The following is a 15,426-nucleotide window of genomic DNA, read 5'->3' on the forward strand; positions in this document are numbered from 1 at the left end:
CACATACCTGAGCTCTGTACAATTCACAGACAGCCTTAGTACATGGTAGATGCCCCATACCTGAGCTCTGTATGGTTCACAAACAGCCTTAGTACATGTTAGATTCCACATATCTGAGCTCTGTACAATTCACAAACAGCCTTAGTACATGGTAGATTCCACATACATGATCTCTATACAGTTTACAAACAGCCTTAGTACATAGGCTCATAGGTTCATAGATTAGTACTAGGCTAACTGCCCTTGTGAGCCATTTGAAGCCTAGCCAATTATCCCTTGTGAGACTCAAACCCTGTACCTTGTGTTTGTAAGGCAAACACCTTAACCATTAGGCCACCCTCCCAACCCATTATGTTCACAGTTTCATAGATTAATACTAGCCTAACTGCCCTTGCAAGCCATTTTAAGCCTAGCCAATTATCCTTTGTGAGATTTAAACTCTGTACCTTGTGTTTGCAAGGCAAACACCTTAACCATTAGGCCACCCTCCCAACTTGGTAGATTCTACATACTCCCAACATGGCCACCCTCCCAACATGGTAGATTTTACATACCTGAGCTCTGTACAGCTCATAGACAGCCTTAGTACATTGTAGATTCCACATACCTGAGCTCTGTACAATTTACAAACAGCCAATAACAGTGATGTACTAGGTGCTAAGCAATATCAAGGTATGTATATCTGGCTTGACAGGCCACCCACCTACCCGCATATGGGCCTTCTTCTCTTTCATGTGTCAAGGGCATGAAAATTGGGGACTAATTACATCTATAAAAACAGAAAAAAAAACCCAAGCTGTCTTTACTACTAATCAATTGCTAAGCCAAATGTGCTGTGCAAACCAGCCTTGGCATGAATTTTATGTAGAAGTTGCCTGGCTAGTTGCACACGATATTAAGGTTCTGTGCAATTAATGAAATGCCTTTTGTATGCAAATGTGCAATATTTGATTCCTACCAGTCCATTTGTTTACTGTGTGACTCTGAAACAGTCACATAGTCAGACAATGCTCCCTAATTTCTCCATGAAAGGGGAAACTTGTTCTCCATTGGGCTTAACTGATTAACCGATGAATAAAATAAGAAAGTTTCAGAAACTATTAGAAATACTGCTGCATTAGAGTCATTATCTGTGCAGAAAATTAGTGTTCTTACTGGTTCACAGCATCACAGTCCTTACCTGTGTACAACATCACAGGACTTATTTGTCCACAAAATTGGCGTACTTATCTGTACATAAAATTCATATCCTTATCTGTGCATAAAATTAATATCCTTATCTGTACTTAGTATCAAGGTTCTTATCTGTGTGCAGCATTAGAGTCCTTATCTCTGTGCACAACATCACTGTAATTATCTGTGTACAGCATCACTGTCATTATCTGTTTCCAGAATCAGTGTACAAATCCGTACTGAGAATCAATCTCCTTCATCTGTGCACAGTAGCAGAGTCCTTATATGAGCAGAACTTGAGAGTCCTTATCTACACAGAGCAGCAATGTTCTGCCTTAGCTGTTCTACAAACTTCATGATGCGACTGAGCTACAGCCAATGGGAGCACTGGTACAGATCCCTTTATTTACATACAATGAAAATGCCCACAGCACTGTAATCATGCCAGCAAAGACATGTATGAAGAGCACCTGACCCTGACCATGGATCAAAGATTATCTGTTATGCACCATCAGTCTGAAAGAGTCATGATGCTAACCAGACACTTAAAGCTATGCATGCTGTAGTCAACGGCTATGACATTTTTCTCTATAACCCTGTTTTTTATGTTAGCAGCATGACATTTAAATAAGTAAAGTACACATTCCCAGTGAGAGCCATCCCTTTTCTAGTGCTGCATAACACTCAATGACAAATGAGTCTCATTCTCGAATCCTGACATCTAGAAAGGTCTGCAGCAAAGGCGTTCATCCTTGAAGAAGTCTGTGGATAGAGGTCTGTGAGGTTTTTCTTATTCATATTCCATTACAGCAGTGTTATTTATTTATTATTTATTTTAATTTGTTAACTGTGTAAGTGAGCTGGTTTGCTGAACCTTTAATGTCACAACTCAGGTACATTAATAAAACATTTCGTACAAGTTATGTTTTGTAAGACAATAGACACAGAGCTGGAACAAGTGTAGCAGTACATTGATAATAATCAAATCAAATATATGGCTCTAGTTTTATTCATGTTGGTAGAAATGATGTTAACCGCAAGGATTCTTTGACTGTTAGAAGGGAACTAACAGCCCCCCTAGATAGTATAGCTTGTACTGGTGTTAGGACATAATTTTCACAAATCACCTATAGAAAGGATAGTCAGGTCACTGTGAATGAAAAGATTTTTTGGATAAACACCTACGTGGAAAAAATGTCCTGTTTTAAAAAATGGAAATGTGTAGAGCATCCAAGCCTTCATTTAGGCACACGTGTTCAGACAAGATGGTGTGCATTTGTCTAGATCAGGGAAGAGAATTTTTGCAGCAGATGTTTTGCATTATTTGACAAACACTAGGCAGGATTTTCACCATGTTGAAAATTTAACAGCCCACAGATAGCACCATTTGATGCCTCTCTGATGGTTGTTAATGCTAGGAGCATTAATAATAAAGTTTTTTTATTGGAAAATTTCCTACGTTCCCACAAGATGGATGTTGTTATTTTTGTGAAACATGGTTAAAGAACAATGACTGTAAACCAGTTCTGTCAGGGTATAAATGCTTTTACTGCAACAGACATTCTAATAAAAAATCAGCTGCTATGATAGGGATTAAAGATAGCTATGAGACTTGTGATTATTACATGTTCAGTGATAACACCAATACTATAGACTGTGTAACTATGACAATATAGACAACCCTGGAACATTTAACAATTGTTGGAGTGTACAGACAACCAAAGTCAGGTGCAGATGACCTAGAGGAATTCATACATTTCTTACATGAAACACAGGAGGGAAGAATAATATTAGCTGGGGATTTAAATTTACCAGAAATACACTGGAATAATATTGATTCTACAATGTTAGTAAGGAAATTATTCACAATGTATATTCAGGAACAAGAATTGCTTCAGATTGTAAAAAAACCTACCAGAGGATGGAACATACTAGAAATTGTTTGTGTTCCCAAAGAAATTACTGTAACTTCAAGTCAATTTTACCACTGTTGATGTGCAGTGATTATGGAGTTGTAAAATTTAATTTGTTCCTAGATAATTCTGGCAAACTGAAATCTAAGCCAATGCACAGAAGGTTAATTACAGATTATAGGGAAGCAAAACAGTTACTATATAAAACTAACTAGAGTGAGATGTTCAGTGGAAAAACTGCAGATGGAACGTGGAACGTTTTGAAAGAGAAATTGTTTGAGTGCAAAAAGTCCAAAAAAATGTTTAGCATCAGGATCTAGGCACGCAACATCAGGGGGGTATATTTCCATAAGAACAAGATATCTGATTAAGGTGAGAGACAAAAAATATAAGAAATGCAAGAGAGGTCGAACTACAACTTTGAAAAGTGAAATAAACAAGCTGGACAAACAGATTAAGCATAGTGTTAGACAAGATCAAGAAAATTTTGTAGAAAACTTATTTAAAGATATTGAGCATAATTGGAAATCTTTGTATACATACATAAGATGTGGAAGGAATAAACTGACAAAACTGTGTGCAGATTCTAAAATTTATTCTCAGACACAACATATTATAGATATATTTACAAAATCTTATGCAAAACAGTTTGGCTGCAAAAAAGGGGTGGTAAGTTGTCCTACAGACATCCAGGTAAACCCAGATACTGGAATCAAATCAGATTATATTGAAAAAGAGCTGCGCAAACTGGATCCAAACAAAACACAGGGAGGAGACGGAATTGGTAACAATGACCTCAGAATACTTCAACAAGAACTTACACTACCATTATATCTATTATTCACTAGCTCATATAAATATGGGGAGATTCTTCAAGATAGAAGACATGCACTTATTAAACCTGTTTGTAAGGGAAACGGGAATAGGGCAAACCCAGAGTCATATAGACCCTTAAGTCTACTTTCATGTTGTGGATAAATAATGTAGAAGGTGCTATTGGGTAAGTTATTGTCAGAACTATATAGGTTGGGACTTTAAACCATATATCGGCATGCATATGTTGAAAACAGATCTATTACCACCTGTAACATGATGTTCTATAACAATATAATAACAAAAAGAGATTTAATGAAAAACGGCTCACGATAACACACTCCACAAAAAATGTAGTTCTTTCATTTATACATGCAAAATTGCTTGAATTAAAACGTTAGTTAAGCGCTTTCACCTAATCCTATAGGCTTCCTCAGAACTAACTGTATTACAAACAAAACCATTTAAATAACCTTAATGGCGCGAAAACTCTTGCCATTATTTAAAGACATACTAACATATAAACAATAGTACTTTCATTACATACACTTTATAAACATTTTACTTGCTAAAAGTACTTTTTCTCAATCACTAATAGCTGTAGGTAGAATTCAATGCAACATACCTAATACGTAAATCATAATGACAAAAAAAGGGACTGATGGATATTTTATTCTATTTATCATGATAGTTATATATCTGTTCTGACAACACTTGCTGGTTTTCTGAATATATTTATTCTTAATGTCAATTACCTTAATATGGGTAATTGTTAAAAAACTATTAAAAAAACTATTTAAAAAAACTATTGAAAAAAACTATTGAACAACTATTAAAATGCTCTTTGTTGTAGCTTGGACAATATTGTAAATATGTTAGAAAGGTAGGAAGATGTATATATGTGTATAATTTGTGAAGATACATAAAAAAATAAAAATACAAATAAAATTAACATGAAAAAAGAAAATCTCATAGATAATACTAGAAATTTAAAAATAAGCATTTTATGAATGGATAAATATTTTGAGTCACATAGGAATGTACAAAATTTTTTAAAAGAATGTATAAAATTAAAAAATCTTTAAAAAAAATGTTTTATATATATAAAATATTTTTTATATATATAATTTATGATATCTTAATAATCAATTGAAATACAACTATTACTTGGTACGTTTGTTGTATTTAAATAATATTCAATTGACCCTAGAAGTAGTGTCTTACTGGATAGACTATAAGGTTCTATATAATATTAATAAATATTTTTAAAAACATGAATTAATTATGTAATATTAATGTGTTAAAAAATGTGTTAAAAGTGTTAAAAAATATTCTTGTTTTGATGTTGTATTCCTGTTATTGTTTTTATTGTTTTTTTTGGTTATGTTACCTATTGTTATTTTTATTTTTGTTTTTATTTTTATTTTGTTCTATCTTCAGAATTGTGTGTAGATGCCTTTTCTGGTAAAATGCCCTCCAATAATAACCTTTTATAATCTTAATAAAGGTTTAACAGCTATCGATTCATTAAGACCTGGTGCTGTAGCTGCGTCAGTAAATAATTGCCACCAGATTTCCTTAAAACTCAACATCTCTTTGCGATTGTCTCCTCCCAACCTAGGCTTAATGTGTTCCAAAATTCCAAAAGAGAACACATGATCAACTCCCTCCTTCTCAACATGCCTGTATAATGCATTATTAGTATCCTTTTTTCTAATACAGTAGGTGTGATCATAAATTCTCTTTCTAAATGCTCTCTCCGTTTTTCCCACATAATATGCAGTACATGTCAAACATTTAGCCAAGTAAATCACATATGAAGTGTTACAATTGCCCGTTGTATACCTAATGACTGTCCTATTGATGTTGTTTAAAACAGTTTCTGATGTTCTTGTAATAAACTGACATTGGTTACAATTCTCACATTTTTTTGTTTTGGGCATCCTATCTGTGTCATTTCTTACAAAGTTGGACACTTTGGTATATTCAAGCATTTTCTTTAAATTGTCTGCCATCTTATATACTGTGAGGGGTTTACTACCCAATAACTTAGAGATCTGTGGGTCAATTTGGAAAATTTTCCAATGCTTCTCCAAAATACATTGGATTGTACTAACATATGGTGTATAAGGGAGAATGCATGCTTTCTGATATCTCTTAGTACTAGTTTCTTCTTTGTCCTTAATGCCTATGTCAGTCACACCTAGTAAAGGTGAATATAGTGTTCCCCATCTTGTTGTGACATACTGAGCTACTTCAGTCAGCATTTTACTGTTGTATTTCCTCTCTTTGAACATTTCTGTAATGAATTCAATTTCTTTTTCCATCTCTTCTTTTCTAGACGTCATTCTAACCGCCCTAATACATTGGCCTTTGAATATATTGTGCAGCATTTTTCTAGGATGGTGGCTGTTATACTGTAAATAGTCATTAGAAAAGGTATTTTTTCTATGTATGTTCGATTTGAACCCTTTCTCATCATGTGATACAAATGTGTCCAGATATGCTATCCCATTTTTGCTAACTGAGTGTGTGAATTTGAGAAATTCACTACTCTTGTTGATGTAAGTAATGAATTCATTTAATTCATCAATATCACCTTTCCACAAAATGTATATGTCATCTAGAAATCTAGTGTAATGCACCACATGAGTAAAATGACTACTATTGAATAGGCTTTCTTCCTCCCAATTCAGCATCACTAAATTCGCAAAAATTGGGGCACTGGCTGAACCCATAGCGACACCCCTGCATTGTTTGAAATACTCGCCCTCAAATAGTATATAGTTGTTTTCCAACACTAAAGTCATGCATTCCAAGATGAGACAAATTTTGTCCCATTCAAAACTTGTGTGTCTCCTCATACTTTCACAGAACATTTCCAGACCTTCTCCACTCGGTATACATGAAAATAAATCAATGACGTCTATTGTTACATAAAAGATGTTGTCCGTGTTCAAGGGAAAAACGGAGAGAGCATTTAGAAAGAGAATTTATGATCACACCTACTGTATTAGAAAAAAGGATACTAATAATGCATTATACAGGCATGTTGAGAAGGAGGGAGTTGATCATGTGTTCTCTTTTGGAATTTTGGAACACATTAAGCCTAGGTTGGGAGGGGACAATCGCAAAGAGATGTTGAGTTTTAAGGAAATCTGGTGGCAATTATTTACTGACGCAGCTACAGCACCAGGTCTTAATGAATCGATAGCTGTTAAACCTTTATTAAGATTATAAAAGGTTATTATTGGAGGGCATTTTACCAGAAAAGGCATCTACACACAATTCTGAAGATAGAACAAAAATAAAAACAAAAATAAAAATAACAATAGGTAACATAACCAAAAAAAACAATAAAAACAATAACAGGAATACAACATCAAAACAAGAATATTTTTTAACACTTTTAACACATTTTTTAACACATTAATATTACATAATTAATTCATGTTTTTAAAAATATTTATTAATATTATATAAAACCTTATAGTCTATCCAGTAAGACACTACTTCTAGGGCCAATTGAATATTATTTAAATACAACAAACGTACCAAGTAATAGTTGTATTTCAATTGATTATTAAGATATCATAAATTATATATATAAAAAATATTTTATATATATAAAAAATTTTTTTTAAAGATTTTTTAATTTTATACATTCTTTTAAAAAATTTTGTACATTCCTATGTGACTCAAAATATTTATCCATTCATAAAATGCTTATTTTTAAATTTCTAGTATTATCTATGAGATTTTCTTTTTTCATGTTAATTTTATTTGTATTTTTAATTTTTTATGTATCTTCACAAATTATACACATATATACATCTTCCTACCTTTCTAACATATTTACAATATTGTCCAAGCTACAACAAAGAGCATTTTAATAGTTGTTCAATAGTTTTTTTCAATAGTTTTTTTAAATAGTTTTTTTAATAGTTTTTTAACAATTACCCATATTAAGGTAATTGACATTAAGAATAAATACATTCAGAAAACCAGCAAGTGTTGTCAGAACAGATATATAACTATCATGATAAATAGAATAGAATATCCATCAGTCCCATTTATCGTCATTATGATTTACGTATTAGGTATGTTGCATTGAATTCTACTAACAGCTATTATTGATTGAGAAAAAGTACTTTTAACAAGTAAAATGTTTATAAAGTGTATGTAATGAAAGTACTATTGTTTATATGTTAGTATGTCTTTAAATAATGGCAAGAGTTTTCGCGCCATTAAGGTTATTTAAATGGTTTTGTTTGTAATACAGTTAGTTCTGAGGAAGCCTATAGGATTAGGTGAAAGCGCTTAACTAACGTTTTAATTCAAGCAATTTTGCATGTATAAATGAAAGAACTACATTTTTTGTGGAGTGTGTTATCGTGAGCCGTTTTTCATTAAATTTCTTTTGCTTTGTACACACTGCGTTTCCTCTTTTTGTTGTAAGAGAAGATAGCGCAAGTGTGTCATTTATCCGTTCCTTCCTACAACAATTCATTTCAGCAGTTGTTATGGAGGGGGGCGCAGAAGTACAGGCATCACCATCGGACAACTCGTCCGCTTTGCTGGATACGGAAATCGTAAAGTCAGAGCTAGCAGCACTCAAAAAAGAATTCAAACAGCTCACACACACCATGAATGCTTTCATGCAAAAAACTGAAATGGAATTTAAGGGCATTGAAACATCTGTTTCCAAAAGCCCTCTTAAACACAACAGTGTCTGTATGGAGAGTACCGGTCACACCAGGGAGCGGAGACCCACACAACTGACTGGTAAAGAAAGACCAACATCGCGTACTATTCCAAGGAGCGGGAATTTTAGTATTGAAGGAGATAAGGTTGGCCATGTCAATTCAGATAGACACTCTGCAGATCCAGGTGGGGTACACATACGGAACTTGTGTGGCAGACCAATTGTCCAAATAGGAGATAGAGCGGGCGTCCAGTATGAGGGAGGAGCGGTAATGGAACGTGCAGACTCGCTTAACGGCAGTGCTGACATTGACTTACCTGCTGCTCAGGTTCCCCATTCCTACTCATCACGCCAACGGTTGAACTCCACGGAGTTCACCTTTGATTTTTCTATCTATGAAGTGGAGGACAACGAGGAGGACATATTTCGTACAGGCACACGATCTAAACGCACTAAGCCTGTCAGAACTTATGCCAACACTGTGGGCACTCAAAACACCAAGAAAGGTACTGTAGTGAATTCGTCTTATGTTGACAAAATGCACACAGTGGCAAACAACGCCAACACCAACATGAACAATTTTCTTTTTAGGGACTGTAATTTTGACAACATCGGGCAGGGGAAAATGGGTACCCCTCACAAAAAAGGTGGTTATGAAAAAACTAATGAAAGGCTTAAGGACAAAATATATAAGTTAGGCAGGATTATGAATAACATTAATAATACTAAGATAGAGAATGCTTATTTGCACAAGTGTATATTGTGTAAGGTAGTCCCTATGGGACTTAGATTTTTTAAATACCCTTTGGGTTTAAATATTAATGATGATATGATTAACGAATTCAACAACTTATTCAATGAATGCGGATTCAAGTACATAAATTTACTGATCAAATATAATGATGAGAAACTTATGGAACTCATTAAACAAGCGGAGAATTTAAACCATGAGGTAGAGAGTGATTTAGCGTTTGACGAATGGATTTATTTATACAACAAGCAATTTGAGTTAGTAGAAAAAAATTCTAGAAGTGTATATGAAAGGAAAAGTAAGAAATTAGACAGAGATTTGGTTCAATACAAGGAAGGTAGGGTATATAGGTGGCATAAGCAACATAAATTCAACAAATATAAATCTGACACCTATCATCACAATTTCAGGAGATTTGGTAGAAATCAAAGTTATAAAGAGAAAGGTATTATACACGATATTTATGAGGAAGATGATGGTGAAAAAGGTGGGTATAATCAAAATTTTCAGAGGAACTGGAACCCCCAGTATTGGAAAGAAAAAACAAGGACAAAGAAAGGGAATCAATACGGGGATCACAATCAAAGACAAACAAGACATCAGGAAGAGATATGGTCAGATTGGTAGAAAATGAAGGAAGAAAGGTAACAGCTGAGGACAAATATATACAAAAAGAAGGAGTGGTACATAGTTTAGACAATTTCAAAATATACAACTATACCAACTTTAAAGTGGAGGATACACATTTTAGACTTCTATCAAAAAGAATGAAATTCATTCCAACTCCGAAATTCAACTTAGTTGACCATTTAATTGAAACAAAGTTGTTTACACGTAAATTGAATTTGTCTATTATGTATCAGAACAAAAATGAAAAGACACCTGTTGAACAGACTAAGGGTGAAATAGTACTAAAAAACAAAAGTACATTTGTACCATTAATGCATCCTTTGGTAGATTGTTTTGAGAAGCAGGTACACAGAGACCTATATGGGTTTACAAATAAAGTTAGGAACAGTAAATTTCAAGACAATCTAACCAAGGGGGAGAGAGAAGAACTCAGGAATCTCAGAAACAACCACAACATCCGTATAATGAAACCCGACAAGGGAGGGGGGATTGTCATTTACGATCGAATGGAATACAATGCCAAATTGAATGCTATACTCACTGAAACTGGGAACTACGAGACAGTCTCTTTAAATGAGATTAACATAGCGTATCAGAGAATTAATTCATACCTGGAGGAGTTTTGGATAGATAACAGAATAAACAATGACATTTACAATTTTTTGAAAGTGGCAAATCCTAAAATGGCCGTTCTGGTAGGGATCCCAAAGATTCATAAAAACAGTGAGGACCCCCCTTTTAGGCCAATTGTCTCTGGAAGTAAGGCAAAGACCTTCCAATTGGGAAAAGCAATTGATGTGTGGTTAAAAGACATTTACTCAAATATCCCACATTTGCTTAAGGATTCCTGGGATTTTCTCAGGAAATTTCCAATCCACTTGAACACGGACAACATCTTTTATGTAACAATAGACGTCATTGATTTATTTTCATGTATACCGAGTGGAGAAGGTCTGGATATGTTTTGTGAAAGTATGAGGAGACACACAAGTTTTGAATGGGACAAAATTTGTCTCATCATGGAATGCATGACTTTAGTGTTGGAAAACAACTATATACTATTTGAGGGCGAGTATTTCAAACAATGCAGGGGTGTCGCTATGGGTTCAGCTAGTGCCCCAATTTTTGCGAATTTAGTGATGCTGAATTGGGAGGAAGAAAGCCTATTCAACAGTAGTCATTTTACTCATGTGGTGCATTACACTAGATTTCTAGATGACATATACATTTTGTGGAAAGGTGATATTGATGAATTAAATGAATTCATTACTTACATCAACAAGAGTAGTGAATTTCTCAAATTCACACACTCAGTTAGCAAAAATGGGATAGCATATCTGGACACATTTGTATCACATGATGAGAAAGGGTTCAAATCGAACGTACATAGAAAAAATACCTTTTCTAATTACTATTTACAGTATAACAGCCACCATCCTAGAAAAATGCTGCACAATATATTCAAAGGCCAATGTATTAGGGCGGTTAGAATGATGTCTAGAAAAGAAGAGATGGAAAAAGAAATTGAATTCATTACAGAAATGTTCAAAGAGAGGAAATACAACAGTAAAATGCTGACTGAAGTAGCTCAGTATGTCACAACAAGATGGGGAACACTATATTCACCTTTACTAGGTGTGACTGACATAGGCATTAAGGACAAAGAAGAAACTAGTACTAAGAGATATCAGAAAGCATGCATTCTCCCTTATACACCATATGTTAGTACAATCCAAGGTATTTTGGAGAAGCATTGGAAAATTTTCCAAATTGACCCACAGATCTCTAAGTTATTGGGTAGTAAACCCCTCACAGTATATAAGATGGCAGACAATTTAAAGAAAATGCTTGAATATACCAAAGTGTCCAACTTTGTAAGAAATGACACAGATAGGATGCCCAAAACAAAAAAATGTGAGAATTGTAACCAATGTCAGTTTATTACAAGAACATCAGAAACTGTTTTAAACAACATCAATAGGACAGTCATTAGGTATACAACGGGCAATTGTAACACTTCATATGTGATTTACTTGGCTAAATGTTTGACATGTACTGCATATTATGTGGGAAAAACGGAGAGAGCATTTAGAAAGAGAATTTATGATCACACCTACTGTATTAGAAAAAAGGATACTAATAATGCATTATACAGGCATGTTGAGAAGGAGGGAGTTGATCATGTGTTCTCTTTTGGAATTTTGGAACACATTAAGCCTAGGTTGGGAGGAGACAATCGCAAAGAGATGTTGAGTTTTAAGGAAATCTGGTGGCAATTAATTACTGACGCAGCTACAGCACCAGGTCTTAATGAATCGATAGCTGTTAAACCTTTATTAAGATTATAAAAGGTTATTATTGGAGGGCATTTTACCAGAAAAGGCATCTACACACAATTCTGAAGATAGAACAAAAATAAAAATAAAAACAAAAATAAAAATAACAATAGGTAACATAACCAAAAAAAACAATAAAAACAATAACAGGAATACATCAAAACAAGAATATTTTTTAACACTTTTTAACACATTTTTTAACACATTAATATTACATAATTAATTCATGTTTTTAAAAATATTTATTAATATTATATAGAACCTTATAGTCTATCCAGTAAGACACTACTTCTAGGGTCAATTGAATATTATTTAAATACAACAAACGTACCAAGTAATAGTTGTATTTCAATTGATTATTAAGATATCATAAATTATATATATAAAAAATATTTTATATATATAAAAAATTTTTTTTAAAGATTTTTTAATTTTATACATTTTTAAAAAAATTTTGTACATTCCTATGTGACTCAAAATATTCATCCATTCATAAAATGCTTATTTTTAAATTTCTAGTATTATCTATGAGATTTTCTTTTTTCATGTTAATTTTATTTGTATTTTTAATTTTTTATGTATCTTCACAAATTATACACATATATACATCTTCCTACCTTTCTAACATATTTACAATATTGTCCAAGCTACAACAAAGAGCATTTTAATAGTTGTTCAATAGTTTTTTTCAATAGTTTTTTTAAATAGTTTTTTTAATAGTTTTTTAACAATTACCCATATTAAGGTAATTGACATTAAGAATAAATATATTCAGAAAACCAGCAAGTGTTGTCAGAACAGATATATAACTATCATGATAAATAGAATAAAATATCCATCAGTCCCTTTTTTTGTCATTATGATTTACGTATTAGGTATGTTGCATTGAATTCTACCTACAGCTATTAGTGATTGAGAAAAAGTACTTTTAGCAAGTAAAATGTTTATAAAGTGTATGTAATGAAAGTACTATTGTTTATATGTTAGTATGTCTTTAAATAATGGCAAGAGTTTTCGCGCCATTAAGGTTATTTAAATGGTTTTGTTTGTAATACAGTTAGTTCTGAGGAAGCCTATAGGATTAGGTGAAAGCGCTTAACTAACGTTTTAATTCAAGCAATTTTGCATGTATAAATGAAAGAACTACATTTTTTGTGGAGTGTGTTATCGTGAGCCGTTTTTCATTAAATTTCTTTTGCTTTGTACACACTGCGTTTCCTCTTTTTGTTGTAAGAGAAGATAGCGCAAGTGTGTCATTTATCCGTTCCTTCCTACAACAATTCATTTCAACAATATAATAACAGCTATGAATGAAAAATTGCACTGTGATATAATTTATATAGATTTAACTTTAGCTTTGACAGGATCATACACATAAATTGTGTAGATCAATAAATTAGTACAACTAGGTATTGATGTACTCTTGATAAGACGGATAGCTGCATGGCTTACAAATAGGACATGGCAAGTATCATACAGCACCAAAGAAAGCGATGGAACCAATTGCTCAAAACAATCTAACCAAAATACGAAAACCAGCTTGAGCAAAGCGGAGTAAGAGGCTCAAATCCTTGTAAAACGTACCACTCTTTATTGCACAAAAAACAGAGAACTCAAAAGCACATTAACACTTTTCAAAACCAACAAGCGTTTTCGTTTCGAATGACTTCTTCAGATGAACAGAATGCATATCCTACAACACTCCCAGCTTTATATATCATTTGGTTAACTATCTAGAATTATTCAATCAAACAATAAAATAATTAAATAATTAATTAATTCATTTAACCAATCCTTCCCTATAAACATACATACACCTAACCTAAGAAAAAACAAACACATATTTTCATTTAGCACAGCCCTAAAATACTACTTTTTTAATAATATATTCTATAAATAATCATTTTAAATACATGTTAAAACCACAATAAAAACTTTATATAAAACTCATAGTATTTTTTAAAAATATAACCATGGCACCTTCAGATAAATACATATAAAATAGGTCAAGTTGGAATAACAAAAAATACAATTTATATAAATGATTTGTACTACACATGAAAGAAAAGGTAAAAATACAAAAAGCAAAAGTCTTTTTAAAGCAAATACAAGTCATGTAGGCACCTAAAGTTTTGCTGCTCTCATCTTTAACACTGGAGCAAGGGAAACCATATCATTTAGACCTGGGGGTGTATTGGCTTCCAAGGATAATTGCCACAACAGTTCTTTATATTCTATAGAGGTTTCCCATAAACCTCCCCTTACATCCTTTTCCACCACTTCTAAAACAAAAAAATTAAAATTTGATTCCTGGCAGCATGTTTTATGTCTATAAAGTGCATTAGTAGTGCATTTTGTTCTTATTTCATAATTGTGCTTGTAAATTCTATTTTTCAGTTTCCTTTCTGATTTCCCCACATAGAACGCATCACAGTGGTCACATAACCCTATATAAACTATCCCATTGGTTTCACAATTCGCAAAATGTCTGCTCTGGATCAAAAAGTCCCTACTACTAATGTAAATAGTCTCCCTAGTGCAAATAAATGAGCACTGGGAACATCGTCCACACTTAAAAGTACCTACTTTTCCATTTCTAACTAGATTAATTGCATTTTTACCCTCCAAAATGGTTTTTAAGTTCTTCCCCCTTCTATAAGTACATTTTAGGGGGAAAGCAAATAAACTTTCAAGGTCTGAAATTTCTTTAAATCTACTCCATTCTTCCTCTAAAATTTTCCTTATCTTTACAGCTTCCCCACAATAATCTACTACAAAATTGCTTTCCCCTTCATACTTATCTAGTTTTGCTTCTCCATTATTCCATCCACTTTTATCACCCAAAATGGGTTTAAATTTGTCCTGCCTTCCTATCCTAACCTCTTTTTCCACTGTCTCTATAAGTTTAAAGGGATATCCTCTATCACTAAACATTTCACATAACTTCATACATTCTTCATTAAAGTCTGAATCCCTCAATGTCATTCTGTTTCCCCTTACATATTGTCCCTTGACAATACCTTTTTTCTGATGGTAAGGGTGGGCACTACTATAAGCTAAATAAGAGTTCGAGAAGGTTTCCTTCCTAAAAATTTTTGAAAAGAA

The sequence above is a fragment of the Protopterus annectens genome, chromosome 4.part0 (assembly GCF_019279795.1).
Source record: "Protopterus annectens isolate FY-2018-M chromosome 4.part0, PAN1.0, whole genome shotgun sequence".
Taxonomy (NCBI): domain Eukaryota; kingdom Metazoa; phylum Chordata; order Ceratodontiformes; family Protopteridae; genus Protopterus; species Protopterus annectens.